General features: G+C 34.9%; 1 protein-coding gene across 1 annotated transcript in view; it reads left to right on the top strand.

Moving 5' to 3' along the window:
• The window catches only part of Trim9 (E3 ubiquitin-protein ligase Trim9), a 397,099-nt gene that overhangs the window by 29,207 nt on the left and 350,392 nt on the right, over nucleotides 1-17,500 (top strand). The window lies entirely within an intron of this gene.

The raw sequence follows: 17,500 nt of genomic DNA, 5'->3' as shown, positions 1-17,500 counted from the left end.
AGATTAGGGAAGCTTGGTTCGTAGTGGTTGAATATTCATATGATACAGTTAATGAGCTTAAGATGTTTCTGTTTGTATCGTTTCTTTCAAGTTTGCGTTAGATGTAAATTTAATTTTTGTCTCTGGAGTACCCATGTTTTGGTACACAAGTGTGTTTATTTTATTTATAAATGGCATGTATGTTTATTTCAGCAGGAATGTGTACATAGCTTAAAGATATTTGCGGGCATCTAATTATTTCATCTATTTGTTACATAATTAACCTTACAACCATAGTGTTCCCAAGCCATGATCTTTACCATAGTCTACACTATACAAATGCCTTCAAATATTGCGTTTGAGTGGTTTTGCTTAAGGATATATGTATCCCGTGTTTACTTTTTATTTTAGCATCATTTGATATTCTATTTATATTACCTCTGTATCTATAGTGCTGAAATTTTATTTATTCAATATTTGGTTAAGCCATCTTCCGTAACAGGGGTTGTATCAGAATATGAAATCGCAAATACTGTTATTGTCATATTTACACAGGACACAAAACCTCTTCAAAATTAGCTGCTTTATAATTAAAGGTTTAAAGATCGTTTATGAATGGCAGAGGCAAGGGACAGGGAAATTGCCATAGCTGTCAGGACAATTCCCTAGAGACTGATCAAATATTATATGATCAGCGCCCAAGCCTCCTCTCCCCCCAAGCTAGGACCAGGGAGGGCCAGGTAGTGACAGGTGATGATTCAGCAGATAGACCTATAGGCTCCCCGAAAACCCCCAACCTTAGCTCACAAGGATGGTAAGGTTGCAGACACTAATAACACTAACGAGTCTGAGTGGGACTCTAACTCCCGTCTGACAAACACCAGACAGAGACGTTACCAATCGGGCCACAATCATCAGCAACATATCAAACTCCCCAATACATACTGATCAATTCTTTCTCCATTGCAATATCTTACTTTTCCTGTATAATAAGACTTCTTTTCCATTACCTCCGCCACTCGAGCTATTCCATCGTTTTCTTGGTATTCAATATATTCTCTTCCTCCAATCACTTCCGAATCATTCACCTTTCTTTTCACGTGACCAAAATATCTCAGAAACAGATAGTCTCATCTTCTTTACTCTAGGCACGTTACCCAAACAAGTATATATGTTAAAAGGTTCAATCTTCTTTTTATTTTCAATTACATTCCGCTTGCCTTCCATAATGGATTGTTGACTCAGCGGTTCCTTCGAACTTTTCCTCTATTGCTTTTACAGACAAATATATATATATATATATATATATATATATATATATATATATATATATATATAATATGTATATACATACATATACTGGGTCACGGTGAGCGGCATTGCCAGACGTATAACTACTCGGTCTCTCCCCGCCCTTTGGGCAGGGTGAGCGGGAGTAGTCATACCCTGGCGAGAGGAGATACACTCGGAAATCCCAACTGTCGTGTTATAGTTATAGCTAGGAAAGGAGAAGGGGTGGGAAGGGTTGAATCTGTGTGTGTGCATATCTAGATATTTAGCCGTCACTATTGACGGATTGCGTACAGTAGCTTATTATATTTACTCTTAGATACCTATGAAAATTAACAACTTTTATTCTTCCAGTGTCCCTATTAATTTTCATTGCATGGTGTTGCTCGTATTTAAAATAAATTCTCTCCACTTAGGACTATTTTTACCTTAATGTATATTTTCTACAGTTTTTTCTTCATTACATCGAGGCAGTAGTGTACCATCTGTAGTCACTCCACTCACGAATTATTCTCTTATCTTTGAGCGTTGTACCTGAAATTACTTTTCTTATTAGGACTTTTCGCATCACTTCAACCATTAGATATTAGATAATGTTGAGACATAACAGTTTTGTCTCATATCCAGTGTTCTATCAGTACTGGTATGATGCCTACACTTACATACACACACACACACACACACACATATATATATATATATATATATATATATATATATATATATATATATTATGTATGTGTGGGTTTATTCATTCCACCTTAGACTTCAATATCTTTCAGAATTATTGGTCCGAAAGGTACAGCTACTAGTTTTTTCAGCAAGTCTTTATTTGGGATGTCCCCAATCCCACGTGAATGTAATGTGTATGTATGTATGTATGTATGTATATATATATATATATATATATATATATATATATATATATATGTATATATATATACACACACACATATATATATATGTTTATGTATATATATATATATATATATATAGTTCGGTTCCCCGGCCGGCCAGAAGCTATTGTCTCTGAGTGATTTCCCCTTAGGGTCTCTAATCCCGAGGTATAAAGAGTATCCAAAAATTAAGGTATCAAAATATATAGCTTATTTGAATATGAAAAACGTCTGAATATGAAAAAAAATTATCATATATATATATATATTTATATTATATATATATATATATTATATATATATATACACATATATATATTTATTCGCGTGCATGCATTTATGTTAATTTCTTGATTTATCTCCACTTCGCTCTACTATTTAAAACAAGGTAATCTGCCGTGAAGAGATTATGTGCAGTTTCATGCCAATAAGGTTTTGCATAGAAATAAGTCAACACGAACGGTATTGATAATGTTATTTGCATATACACGTAATCCCGGTAAAATGGTTTGGAGTATGCCCCCCCCCCCTCTCTCTCTCTCTCTCTCTCTCTCTCTCTCTCTCTCTCTCTCTCTCTCTGTCTAAGCCCCATCCATTTACCAAATGGAGGATTTAAATCTGTTCATTCCCGAAAGTGCAAGTTCCTGGATTAACCTCGGGCTGTGCGGATTAATGTCAGGATCTACTTTAAATTGGCGTTGACGGAGGTTACCCGATTTTTATCTTTCCTTTCTTTTATACTTTGTTAAATCCAATTTTCTTCTTAACGTGTCTGCTCTCTGGTGCTTCTTTAAGTACTTTATTTATTCGCGGTATTTCGTAACATAATTATGTTTCTTACATTTAAGCATACTATGGTGTATTTGTTTAAGTGTTTCTTCTTTATATATAAGTTTTCACACATCTCAACCTTGCAAGTTTTAGAAAATAAATTTTAACTTCCACGGCTGGTTAACAGAAGGATTATTTGCTGGGCAATAGCTGTACAAAGGGAAAGATTGCGTATAGGAATACTGAAGGATGAACAAGTTGTTTGAAGTAATTCGAGAGATAAAAAAGGCATATAATATAAGAAAGGGTGGGGTGAAAGGGAAACGACTTCCGGGAAAGAGGATTGGGCTACAAATATAGATGCAGAGAAAACGGTTAAAACATTAATTGAAAAAGAAACTTTGAAATTATAGTGCTATCGAAAGGGAACACACTTCTTGGTATTTTAAGAATATTAGAATTTGTAAGACTGAAGGAGAAATGGAAAGGTGAAGGATTTCAGAGTGGAAGGGATTTGTGTATGTTTGATAATCCTTGAGGAATTTATTGTTGAAGACGCAATGAAGGAAGTTTATAGAGGGTAATAAATGGAAAGGCAGCAGGAGTTGATGGAGATACAATTGGGATGCTGTGATGTGTAGTGTAAATCAGACTGGGTGACATTCTACGGGGATTAAAGTATGTTTGGAGGTTCAAAAAGTTCTAGAAGAGTGGGTGATAGAAATCAATGGTTATGTTGCATTAGGGTAAAATTAATAGAAAGTATAAGTTATGATATAGCATTGCTTTACATACTATAAAAAGCATACTTTGAAAAATATGTTTAAGAAATGAGACATATGACAGAAGAACAGATAAAAGAGTAATGTGGGCTTACAACAAGGAAGAGGGTCTGCTTATCAAAGGTTTGTTATGAGAAGTTTGAAAATAAGTGGAAAATACCATTATGATCCTTAGATGAACCTAGATAAAATTTATATCAATGATAGAGGTAATGTTGAATCATGAGGATGTAAGGGAAAGATTTAGTTATGCAGAACGAAGGGCAAATTTTAATGTTAAAAGAGAAATTTATACTATTTTGTAGGAGGGAGAGTGTCTTGGTTGCGATTGCTTCATGTCTGCATAGCTTTTTAATATCTTAATGTTGTATTTTAAGTGATGCAAGAAGTCAGAGAAATTATATTAGATGAAAATGCAAAATTGTGGTATATGAAGAACCATCGTTGAAAGTGTGGAACTGTTGATAAATGGTGGGGACACTCGCTGATAAGAGATAATGAAGAGAAATTGCTAAAGTTAGTTTAAGGGGTTGTAAGAATAGATAATTAAGAGTAATGTTATGAGATTAATGGAAACCTGGAAGGGGGCCGTAAATGTTTGTGTGGAAGGTCAAAGAATGGAGGCAGCAGGTATCAGTGAAGAGATATTTTGGTTGAGAGAAGAGGTAAATCACAGACAAAGTAAAGCAAGGAAGGTAGCAGGATGCGTGCAAAAGATTAGGGGGAACCTTTTTGTATCTGAAAGATAAGGTGGGAATCTGGGAACATATATAGGAGTTTTATAGCCAAATTTCCTTTTAATTAAAGAAAGGATGCTAAAGGCAAATGAAACGAGGAACCTGTAGATTATACATCTCTGGCGTTTATTTGGCATAAAAAGAATTGAAAGATTAAGTAGTGTGAAGATAGTTGAAATGAGTTATAAAAAGTTAAGTGGAGATGAAAATATGAAATAATTGTTTTACTCATTGGTAAAGAGTGATGGATATAGATTGGTGAATAAAGTATAATTCTCAAATGTTACGTTTAAAAGGCCGCTCATGAATGACAAGCAAAATAGGGAGATTGCCCTAGCTAGCAGGACAATGCCATAGAGACTGATCATATATATATATATAATATGTGTGTGTGTGTACAGAATGTGTATGTTTGTGTGTGTGCCATTTTCTGGAAAAGAAAAATATTCTTGCATTATAAAAACAGGAAGTTAGAAATTACTACATTCTGTAAAGAGATACACATTCGTACACAGTTTGTGCGTTTAAATATGAAAAGGGACATTTTTCATATCCAATTCACTGTCTTTGGAATAGATGAAAAACTAACTATTGCCTAGAGGGGTCTGTCTTGACATTCGAGAGGAGAAGCATCCTTGTTATTTTTGATAGGACATTGTTCCGAAGTTATCGGTGCCACTGGGAGACATCTGTTCGCTTGGGACCAGCGCCCAGCTGATCAACTCTCCTCCCGGAGGGTCTGGGTCCTGTCGACTCTAGTCCCGTTTCCCAAATCATGGAGAATTTCTCGAAGCTTTGTATCTCGAGTAAAATGCAGATTTGGTCTTGGTTTGTTATTTCGCTTTTGGCATTTCACTGTATTCACCAAATTGAAATGTTTTTTTTTATATTTGCTGTATTTTTTAATGTATATATATATATATATATATATATATATATATATATATATATATATATATACATACATACATACATACATACATACATACATTACATACACGCACATATATATCCTACGCCTATTGACGCAAATGGCCTCTGTTAAATTTAGCAAGGCTTGAGCTTTTAAATTAATACTTCTTTATTATGACTTAGATGCTGTAACTACTGAGCAATGAGGCCGAAGTTTTTGGAATTGTATTTAGGTCACGATCCTTCCCAATCATCATTGTCTTTGGAGGAAAATGGCAAACCGCGAGGTGATTACTTTTTAAAGAGTTCATGTCGAACAGAAGAGGGTTTTTATAAAAATTCTAAATAGTTTTTGGGCTTCTATTCTTATCAGACCAACTTTTTTCCGATGATAGATTGGTGGTTTTAAAAATGGTCACAGGCAGTTACAAATTTTAAATGCTGGGTTGTTGATAATCCTCATGTGAGGTAAAAGTTCCACTACCAAACAGAACTCATCAACAATGCATTGAGTATCCCCTTTCACACACTACAGCAGTGGTTCCCAACCTGGGGGAAATTTCCCCCTGGGGGGAAATTTGAAGCTTTCAGGGGGGAAATAATTACACTACCTACTAACTAAAACAAGCGGAAAAAGTCCTCATAGTACGTGCGGCAATTTGTTGTTAGCCATTCAATTGTGATATGATCATATCAGTTCTCACTGACATGATATTCAAGGGAGGATTGGAGTATCATACCCATTTCTGAGGCAAGCGAGTGGGGCATGAGGGCTGGGCGGGGCATGAAGGGGAAAATCTGGATGGTTGAACTGGGTGCAGGGGGGAAATGACAGAAAAAAGGTTGGGAACCACTGCACTACAGTATGCGCCATTCACCTCTACTTTGCACGCACTCTAGTTCTCACTTGATATTAGCGCCCTTTCTTTCTTACACCTCCTTCATCCCTTTCCTGGTTTTTCTTTCATCCTACCTCCTAGCACTTATGAATATTCCCCGGTTTTATTAACTTATCACTATCCCGTATTTCCATGTGAACAAACCATCTCGAATACTTTTGCCCACCCTTTGACACATGCTGATCTTTATACCATTTCTATGTACTAGCACATTTCTCTTAATATTAAATCTTCTTGTATTACATATACTGAATAGATAGTTAATTTCAATTTTTTATAGCTTCAGATTGTGAGTTATTTGTTATCATTAAGTGAATGCCTTTATTTTAACTCTGCATTGTTTAGCCGATGTTTTGAAAAATTTTTAAAGAAATTGTGGGAAATATTTACCCAAAATATTTTCCAGATTGTTATTGATGTTATGATTATACCATATAAACTGATGCCTAACTTTTTCTACTTTTGTATTTCAGGTAAGGTGTGACGTATTAGATGTAGCTGTTGAATTTCGTGAGTATTAATAGTATACCTTATTAATAATGAATCCTTCTATACTGTAACGTAATGAAGATGGGGGAATTGCGAACTGTGTTTATATAAGGGAAACTGGAACATTTCTCCATCGTATGTAGTTTGTTCCCTTTAATTGAATTTTTAAGATCTGTCACTGATTTGATCGCAATTTGTGTAATGTGAGGTGGATAAGGTGGAGTGGCGAGACGCGTGGTAGGCAGCAGTGATTTGTACGCCTACCGTATGACAACAATGTATATATATATATATGTGTGTGTGTGTGTGTATACATACATACATTGCAGTATGTGTGTATCTGCCTTTGTAATCTAAGCCTCGACTTTCCAAAAAATAGTCAAAGGTCAAATAGGCATGACATATTCTACTATGAGAAACAACAGTACAGTATATTATTCTTCCACTCTTAAACATTTCTTTTCTACCATGAGAAATTTTAAGTTTTTATATTTTATGGCTTGTTTCAGTAGGAAAAAACTTTCGTATGATGCACTAATGAAAGGATATTAGGTATGGTTGGTGTAATGTGCGGGTCTCTCTCTCTCTCTCTCTCTCTCTCTCTCTCTCTCTCTCTCAGGAGAGACTTTTGCCCTCATAACCAAGTGTTCTGTTAAAAGCCCATACAAATAATACTTTTATCAGTGAGGGCCATCTCCCCGGATCTATATTTTACAACCTGCTGTCCATGAATGTCACATATTTTGACTGGCTAAAAGATCTCCGTTTTGGTGAAAGTTTAACTGTTGCCATTAAGGACGTAAAGGGAAGAAGAGATTGAGGGTGGTGGGGTTGAGGGTTGGGAAGGAAGTTGGAACCGGGAAGGATTTTTGGGGTTATTATTGAGAGTAAACCAGTTCTCACAAATTGAATAGATGAATTGAAATTGGGGGATGATGGTTAAAGGGTTTTATTTAGTTACCGCACACAGACTCTCTCTCTCTCTCTCTCTCTCTCTCTCTCTCTCTCTCTCTCTCTCTCTCTCTCTCTCTCTCTCTCTCTCTCTCTCTCTCTCTCTCTCTATATATATATATATATATATATATATATATATGATTTAGTTAATCGTATTGAGCAAAATATATATTGAATATAAATATCCTATCATGATAATCTTTTTGTAAGACAACAAAAATGGAAGGTCATCGTGACAGAAGTTTCGATTAGTGTAAAGAAAAATGTCTATGCTTGGCCGTAAAATGCTTTTTTTGAAAATGAGAGTAATAGATGTCTTTTATGTACCATCCATAAAGAGCAAGATTTTTACTTTTTTATCGTTTAATGTTCCTTATGCCTGCCATTGTTCAATCAAACTGTATAGAATTTAATAAATAATGTAAAATATTTTAAGATCATTAACAAATTTGAAATAGGTAAGTCATATATAAAATATAAAACGAATCTTATGTCAACCTGTGCAACAGAATAGCATTTATAAAAAGTTTGAACTTCTGAAGTTCTACCGATTCAAGGTGACCAAGGCAAAGGAAAATTTCATCTTTAACTGAAAAGTCTACAAATTGTTTTCAAAGATTCAAACGGATCAGAAAGAGTTAGTGTCTTTTTTTTACCTTTCAGTTCACCAAGGGAGTTTGAAAACTTATCAACACAAGAGGGGTGTCAGATTGCTGCTTTATTGATCATAGAATCGATTGGGAGGGGTTTTTGTCCTGTCTTTATATCACCTGCTTTACTAAAATGAGAACAGTAAAGACTGTCCTATGCAGTTGGAATTGGTGTATAACTTTATGAAGGGTTTTATATAAATTCACATGCATATCCTTCGACTATATTTTCTTATGGTTAAATACGAGAAAAGATTGTTTTACCAGCCTGCTTTCATTAGATAGAATAGCCGTGTATGGCATGCAAAAATGAAATAACGTTAAGGACATTGATGATGGAAAGCTTAAAATTGAATGAACTTTTCTGTACCAAATTAATAGGAAAATCAAAGAGGCGAGAGTTGGAAGGAAACAATAAAAGGGAAAGCGACAGTAAAGTTAAGGTTTTAGTATGATAATAGCAATTTTACCTATTGTGATAGACCGTAACAGACCAGGTTTAGAAATTGTTAGGTGCAAGGGACATTGAATACTACTATCAAACATGATTTACAGTTTTCGTTCTGCAGAAAGAGACTTCGGCACGGAAAACAATCGATTTGGATATTTTTGCAGATTATTTTAAAAGGGTTCATTAACCTGACTTCCTGTTTTCGTTTAGTTAAATTAGAATAATTTTAATTTAGTAGAAAGTAAATTATTATTATTGTAATTTTAATTATTAACTTCGCTAGCGAAGTTGGAAGGACGCTATGTTTTACCCCCTGTTTGAGTTTGTTATTGAACACCTTCCTGGTCACAATTTTAATCGTAGAGTAATGAAATTTGCAGGGATGAACTGTAATGTAAAAAGCTGGAAATTATTAAATTTTGGAAGGTCAAGGTCAAGCAAAATGTCCAATTCACGTATTCAGCCATAAATTTGGACATCGTTGTCACAGAAACTTCGAACTTGGTTCATATTTGAATGTATGAAAATCTACGCCAATTCATTTATGTTAAGGTCGAAAGTTAAGGTAGGGTCCATGGTTAAGGGCAAGCAAAAGGTCAAGTTCGGGTCATCAACCATACAGCCACAATTTTAATCGTAAAGTAGTGAAACTTGCAAAGATTTTAAACTTATGTTAAGAGATGGAAATTGTTAAATTTTGGAAGGTCAAGGTCATGGATTAGCAAAACGTCCATATCACGTAATCAGCCATAAGTTTGGGCATCCTTGTCACGGAGACTTCAAACTTTGTTTTTATTTGAGTATATGAAAATCCACTTAAAGTAGCACATGCTAAGGTAAAGGTCAAGGTCGAGAAATAAGCTGCCGCGGTGGTGTGTGCTCTACTGCAAGGTCTATAGACCCTGCTCTACTGAGTGCCCCTTTAGTTCATATTGTGATTCTTCTAAATCCGGTGGTTAGAATGCTCGCCTCAGTCAAGAAAATAATCCTGGAAAATATGTGGGCTCAATTTTCCTCCGGGGCAGACAGATTTTGGCGTCTAAGACTCATTGGGCCTCTGGTGACCTAAGCAGTGTTATTTATCTCGTATTTAGTCGACTTTGGTTGTTGGTTCAGTTGCAATAATGGTTAGCAATCTTGTCATACAATAGAGACAAATTTCCTTGAATCAAATTCAGAAGGGTATTTATAGGTAGGATTTTTAAGTAAATCTCAAAATCAAATGTTTGATGTTAGTTCTTGTAAAGAAAGAAGTTGCGTTGCATAAGATAGCTATTGTATAAGGTGCTCAAGGCTACTTATGCTTTTATAACCGATCTTTATGGATATACTTAGGTACCTGCTTGAGGTAATGCTCTTTACTGATACTTAAAATTTTGGTTTTCTTTGTTAACATTTTTGTACTGACGGTTCGAATATGTATAAGAAGATTTACAAAATGTTGAAAGGCACGTGAAATAAGGTTGAATGGTATATGAAAGGTATAATCATAAGATGCATTTCTAGTTTTTTTTGTAGTTGAATAATGATTACTCTAATGTTAACACTTATTTTCAAGAAACATTACCTTTGCACCAGAATTTTACACTTCCTACATTAACTGTCTATTTGATGCAATTTTAAATTTAGAGGTCCATACCATACCTCCTTTAATTCTTCTCCCATGCCATATTTTTTTCTTATGGGCCTCTATTGTTGTATCTGAAAGAATAAGTCAGGAATTATAATATCTATGTGATTGATCCGGAAACTTATACATCTGAAATGATGTTTACCGAAATATGATAGTGTGGTATTATCATGTACCTAACTTAGTTTTCCATTATCTCATTGTGAAATGGGTTATTTTGATTCCCCTAACTGGAAAGAGAACGAAATAGATAATACTAGAATAGATAAAACTTAAATTGTTGCAAGACTTTTATTTCACGCTACAAATTCATCTCCTTTTCTTTGCTCTCCTAATTTCAGTAAGTACCTTCCTTTCTTTACTTTTTTCTCTCTCTCCTCCAGGTTTCCCTCCCCGGCCAATGCCATCGCTCTCCCAACCCCCTTCCCCTTATTTGCTTCTTGCTATGTTCTTTCCTTTTCTCGTATTTCCCCAAAAAAGTTTTGTGAGGGAAGAATGGGTGTTTTTTTTTATTTTGATCAAGAATGGCGTCTTAATATGTGCATTTTATATATAATGTATATATATATATATATATATATATATATATATATATATATATATATATATAATCAGATAGGAAGTCAACTAATTATATACTTTACATTTGTATATACCAATATAGAGATGCCACATGTATGTGTAATATATATATATATATATATATATATATATATATATATATATATATAATATATATATATATATATATATATATATATATATATATATATATATATTTATATGTGTGTGTGTGTGTGTGTGTGTGTGTGTGTGTGTGTGTGTGTGTGTTGTACTGATAAGGACAACTATGTCCAATAGTTTCCTCTTGTATAAAGAAAATTGTTACTTTGGCTAGGTCAGAGCTCGGCGTTCAAGAACATCTGTCATATGATTAGTCCCTGATGGGACATTACTAAATCTGGTTCCTAAGATACAACACTGAAGTGCCAAGAAGAATTCCAGATGTTAAATCAAGTCACAGCTGATTCTATATTGTTGTTGTGTTTTTTGGTTGTTGAAGATACGTAATTCAAAACAAATGTCCAGTAGTTATTATGAATTAGTTGCTCAGTCCTTTAGATAAGTTGCAAGTAGCAATAGGTAATAGTATATACGCTGACCAGATGCTACTGCATTTAATACTAGCTGCAATGATTATACAAATAATTGAATACAGCTATAATGAAATAGCATTATGTAATAGTTATATACACAGACCTAATGCTATTGATGTTACTGCTAGTTATAATATTGATCGCAAAAAATTACATCACTGACCAAAATTCCGAAGATACAGAGAATATTTGATACATATATATATATATATATATATATATATATATATATATTATATTATATATATATATGTATATATATATATATATATATATATATATATAGAGAGAGAGAGAGAGAGAGAGAGAGAGAGAGAGAGAGAGAGAGAGAGAGAGAGAGAGAGAGAGAGAGAGATAATTCTGCGACTCTAGTATCTCCGTCCTTCTCCCTCTTCTTTCGCTATTTCTCGCCTGTGCCATTTTCTCATTTCAGAAGGAAAGGGTCTCAAAGGAGGGAAGGGCGTGCCTACAGAGATACAGGAACCTCTTGTTTTTATGGGCGTAATGGGGCGGCGACTGGCTGTGCTGGGGCTAGGATGCTTCTTGGGGAGTTCGGGTGGGTGGGGGTGCCGTCTGCTCAGACGAGGACTAGTATACGTTGGGATCAAAAGTCCTGTGTGTGCGTATGTACGTCTTCGTCTGAGAGGTGAGGGTCGCTTTTTTTAGAAGGTCTCTGGTAGGAAAAAATTAGGAGGGAAATTGATATTACCCTTAACTATGTTTGCTTCCTTAATACTAATACTGCCGCTTCTATTGCTTGAGTCTCTCTCTCTCTCTCTCTCTCTCTCTCTCTCTCTCTCTCTCTCTCTCTCTCTCTCTCTCTCTCATTCGTTTTGTTTCTGTCAGGTTATGATTGACTTGAATGCTTCAGTGGAAGAGATTGTCTGAAATCAATCACGCAGTCTTTATTGATCATCCCTTCCAGGATTTTCCAATTTCACGCCATCCATATCTGGCGTTACTATTCCTTTTGGTCTTCTGTTGTGCCATTTCTTGGCATTCTATTGCGCTATTTCTTGGCCTTCTTTTGCACAATTTCTTGGACTTCAATTGCACAATTTCTTGGCTTTCTATTACACTATATCTTGGCCTTCTATTGCCTTCTATTACACTCTTTCTTGGCCTTCTATTGCACTATTTCTTGGTCTTCTATTGCACAATATCTTAGTGTTCTTGTTATGCTTTTACTCATTGTGATTCTCTCCTATTGTCTTTGACAGGCATCTCTCTTTCTCTCTCGCTTTATCTCGATGACATCTCTTCCCCTCATTCGTGTGTATTTCTTTGGTAGTTTCTTTTCCCCTCTGTCAGTTGTTTGTTTGTTTGTGCGTTTTTTGGCGGCATATCTCCCCTCGCTTTCATTGCAGATTCCATTTGACTGCCGTGTCTCCTTTAATGACTCTTTCCATGGCTTTCCCCACTCCCTGGCCATTTCCCTTGATAAGGACCTACATTTTTTTGGGGTGATACATCTCTCTCTCTCTCTCTCTCTCTCTCTCTCTCTCTCTCTCTCTCTCTCTCTCTCAGAAATGGGGCTGTTGATGAAAGAAGAAAAGATGAAACTATGATACAAATTTTGATTCAATCCCTGCCTTTCAATATACAGTACTGTATGTGTTGTAATGTACTGTACAGACAGGTTAATTAATTTTGCCGTTAATTAATCAACAGTAGAGGCATTTGATTGAAGGTTTAATGTCACAATTTCCTCCATATCTTTTTTATATTTTTTTATATTTTAAAAAATATGAATGATGCATACTTTGGTATCACGGATATATATATATATATATATATATATATATATATATATATATATATATATATATATATATACATTTCATAACTCTGACCATCCTTTACAGTCAGATCTCCCTGGACAATTCTATCCTGTTCGTAATACTAGGCAGGCAGTTAATTCTAATAGCCAGGCCTTCTCCATCACGAGGCTCAATACTACGCAGTACTCTAGAAGTTTTATTCCAGCTGTGACCAAGTTGTGGAATGATCTTCCTAATCGGGTGGTTGAATCAGTAGAACTTCAAAAGTTCAAAGTTGGAGCAAATGCTTTTTTGTTGACCAGGCGGACATGAGTCTTTTTATAGTTTATTTATGACATATTTGTTTTTGATGTTGTTAATATTTTATATTTGACATGTCTGTTTTGACGTTATTATTTATTTTAGAATGATTTATTGTTAATTTGTTCTCTTCATTTATTTATTTCCTTATTTCCTTTCCTCACTGGGCTATTTTTCCCTGTTGGAGCCCCTGGGCTTATAGCATCTTGCCTTTCCAATTAGGGTTGTACCTTGGATAGTAATAATATATATATATATATATATATATTATATATATATATATATATATATATATATAATGTGTGTGTATGTATATATATATATATATATATATATATATATATATATATATATATATATATATCTATATATATTATATATTATATATTATATCTATTATATTTATATCTATTATATATATATATATATATATATATATATATATATATATATCATATGTGTGTGATGTCCTGAAGATTAAGCCATTTCCCTTAGTAGGGAAAGACTGATCACTGCCATATTCACCCTTCAACCGCAGAATCGTGGATGAACCCCCTGTGCAGTAAAATGTAACATCATCAATCACTTCTTATATTTATATAGAACGCTTTTCAACAGTGCGTCGAACCCCCATTCGCAGACGGCACCATTGCCTTACATGTTTTCTATCGTATCCTAGATACTGAGAAGCATTTCTACGCCTTCCCTTCTCCTTAGCGCATAAAGCATCTGAATTATACCTTCCAGATCTATTGTAGCTTTTTGCTTTTCCGATTAGGGTTGCAGCTTAGCTTATAATAATAGTAAAATCAAGTGATAATGAGAATAATGATTATTATTATTCTCATAGGGTCTCCTCATCTTTGGTTTAGCTTTGCATTGTTTATTTTAGGATAAGTTTTAAGTGTAATGAAATCTTGCCGGTAGTTAATAAGTTATATACTGTAAGCTAACCACTCCTATTCTACTTTCCTTCATTACACACACACACACACAAAACATTGGAAAACTGTTGTTTCACGTGATGTTGGGAGCGACTTGAAATTTGGGCCCAAGATTTTTTCCCCACCGTATAGTTCGAGACCTGATTGTTATGGAGAATTTGAAACATTTCGCTAAGGTTTGGTTCTCGTGAATTGTGGGATGCGTAAACAGATTGAGTTTCTCTCTACGGGATTAAAGTTACTTAATTCTCACATTTCTATAAACAGTGAAACCACTGTTAAATCATTTTTTATATGCTAATGGTTGTGTTGCTGGTGAACGCCAGACTTGGATTCGAGTCCCGTTCATACTCGATAGTTTCTTTGATAGCTACAACCTCACCATCCTTGTGAGCTTAGGATTGGGGGGCTTAGGGTAGCCTAGAGGTCTATATGCCGAGTCATCAGCAGCCATTGCCTGACACTCCTTGGTCTAAGATTGGGTGGAGAGGGGCTTGGACGCTGATCATATGTGAATATGGTCATTTTCAGGGCATCGTCCTGCTCGATAGGGCAGTGTCACTGTTCCTTGCCCCTGCCATTCATGAGTGGCATTTAAAGCCTTTAATGTTATTAAATGATATAATGAACGCTGATTGATTCTCAGGTGAAGCTATCACTTAGTATTAGTTTTGAGCCGATTCGTCAGCGTCTTGGAAGAGCTGAAAGGGCTTACTTAATGTCTTTATCAATTATAAGATCTTTAGGAGAATGGAATCTGTGCCTGTCTAATTCTGCCAAACGTGTAAGGGAGCTGTGGAAGATTACTTACTGGCAGATGTAGGTGATGAGGAGAAAGATAACACCGTTGGTAATTAAGCATATCCTGGAATGATTGAGAATGGAGAACGTCGTGTGGAATAGTTTCTTGAAATGATTTTATAGCTTTGAATTAATTTACAAGTTTTGAAAAAATACGGGAAATTACTTTGCTAAATTATGCTGATACAGATTACGTCAGAAATATTGATTGAAACTCCTAAACCAGAAAGGAATCTTCAATATAATCTTCGTCAGATTATGTTAAGCAGGAAAGAATTTTCTTCCATTTAGCCTATAATTTTCCTTATGGTATTTGAAATTTAAGTTTTATAGGTAATAATTGTGTCTGTATTAGCCTCAAGGCATTTCTTTCAGTTTTGAAATATTCCCAAATTTCATTACCCACAGGAAATTTCTGCCATTTCTAATCCATTGTGAATTAATGCAAGTAAGCCACACAAATTGCCCTCAGCCTCTGACCGTAAAAACATTTTCATATCCCATGCCCTAAAGAAACCGGTTTTCTTTTTTTTTCTGAGGAAAATTCTTGGAGAGCTCTCGCGAAGCATAAATTTTGACTTTTTATTCGCGTCAAAACGTATTCTAGAATTTCTGAATGTGAAGGAGTTGGGTTAATTTGTCGTTTTTAACGAATTTTGTGTCTACCAAATATATAAACTAATCTTGCATTTTTTTCTTTAAATCGCCACTTTCGCAATAAAATAGATAATTTTTCGCAGAAGTTTGTCAGTGCGAGTTGTTTTCCCTCCCACAACAACCTCCCCCCCCCCCCCCGAAAAAAAAATCTAGTCTGGTTTTCAAGAAATTCCTATAAATTTTTGCTCTCCTGACCTTTATTCATTTCCTAATTTTCATTATCTTCGGTTAAGATTTTTACTCTTACGTTTTTCACCACAAGAAAAGAATTATACGGGTTTCCTGTGCCTTAAGGATTTAGTAGAAGTTATTTAATATAATATCGAATATAAATTCTCCAGATTTTCTTCAGCTAATATTATTTTATAATTCCTCACATGAAAAGGATGGCTTTGCCCTGGAAATAAGGATATCTTGAAACCATGTGTCAGTAAGAAATTTTATTGTTGAAATTGCAAATAATGATGTTTTATTATTATTATTATTATTATCATTATCATTTATTATTATCATCATCATCATCATCCTAAACATTCAAGACGGGAACCAAACGACAGATCTTTATAAATAAATTGTATCAATATAAGGAAGAACTTTCGGTGGTCTTGTGCGTATTACAGTTAGCAGTTTTTTTTTTTTTTTTTTTTTTTTTTTTTTTTTTTTTTTTTTTTTTTTTTTTTTTTGTAAGATGGTCCCAGGGAAAGGATCCCGGTATATTTATTCGTCTGGTCCAAGTTTCGGAAAATCTTTTGACTTCCCCCGAGCAGAGCGAACCTTTTCTGGCAATCTATTGGGGATGCCTCCTAGGTATCGGGGAAGAAGGAAATGCTGCCGATTTTATTTTACCTCATTTTATTGAGACAGAGGAGGAGGGAGGGAGTAAAAGGGAGGGACTTTGTAAGGGGGGAGAGGGAGAATTTATTGAAAGTCAAAGGGCTTTCTTAGGGAAAGAGAGTGAGCTTTCATAATAGGGGAATTCACTAAGGGGAGAGAAAAATATTTATATTTATAAAAGCTTAGAGAGAGAGAGAGAGAGAGAGAGAGAGAGAGAGAGAGAGAGAGAGAGAGAGAGAGAGAGAGAGAGACCCGCACATTACACCAACCATACCTAATATCTTTTCATTGGTGTATCATACGGAAGTTTTTTCTTACTGAAAAAGACACAAATTATAAAAACGTAAAGTTCTCATGATAGAAAAAAAAATTGAGAGTGGAAGAATAATATAGGCTACTGTTGCTTCTCTTAGTAGAGAAGAGCGAGCGGGGGCGGCATCCCTTCAAAATTAAATCCGCTAAAGTATAGATTCTCGTCTCCCCACACACCCCGTCCCAGCCACTATACCCTATAGAAGAAAGATAACGGAAGCGATGAGATACCTTACTTACTTATTCAATCGGTCAGGTTTATACCATTTATTCG

This window comes from Palaemon carinicauda, chromosome 40 (genome assembly GCF_036898095.1).
Source record: "Palaemon carinicauda isolate YSFRI2023 chromosome 40, ASM3689809v2, whole genome shotgun sequence".
Classification (NCBI taxonomy): Eukaryota; Metazoa; Arthropoda; class Malacostraca; order Decapoda; family Palaemonidae; genus Palaemon; species Palaemon carinicauda.
This window is presented reverse-complemented; position numbering and strand designations above follow the sequence as displayed.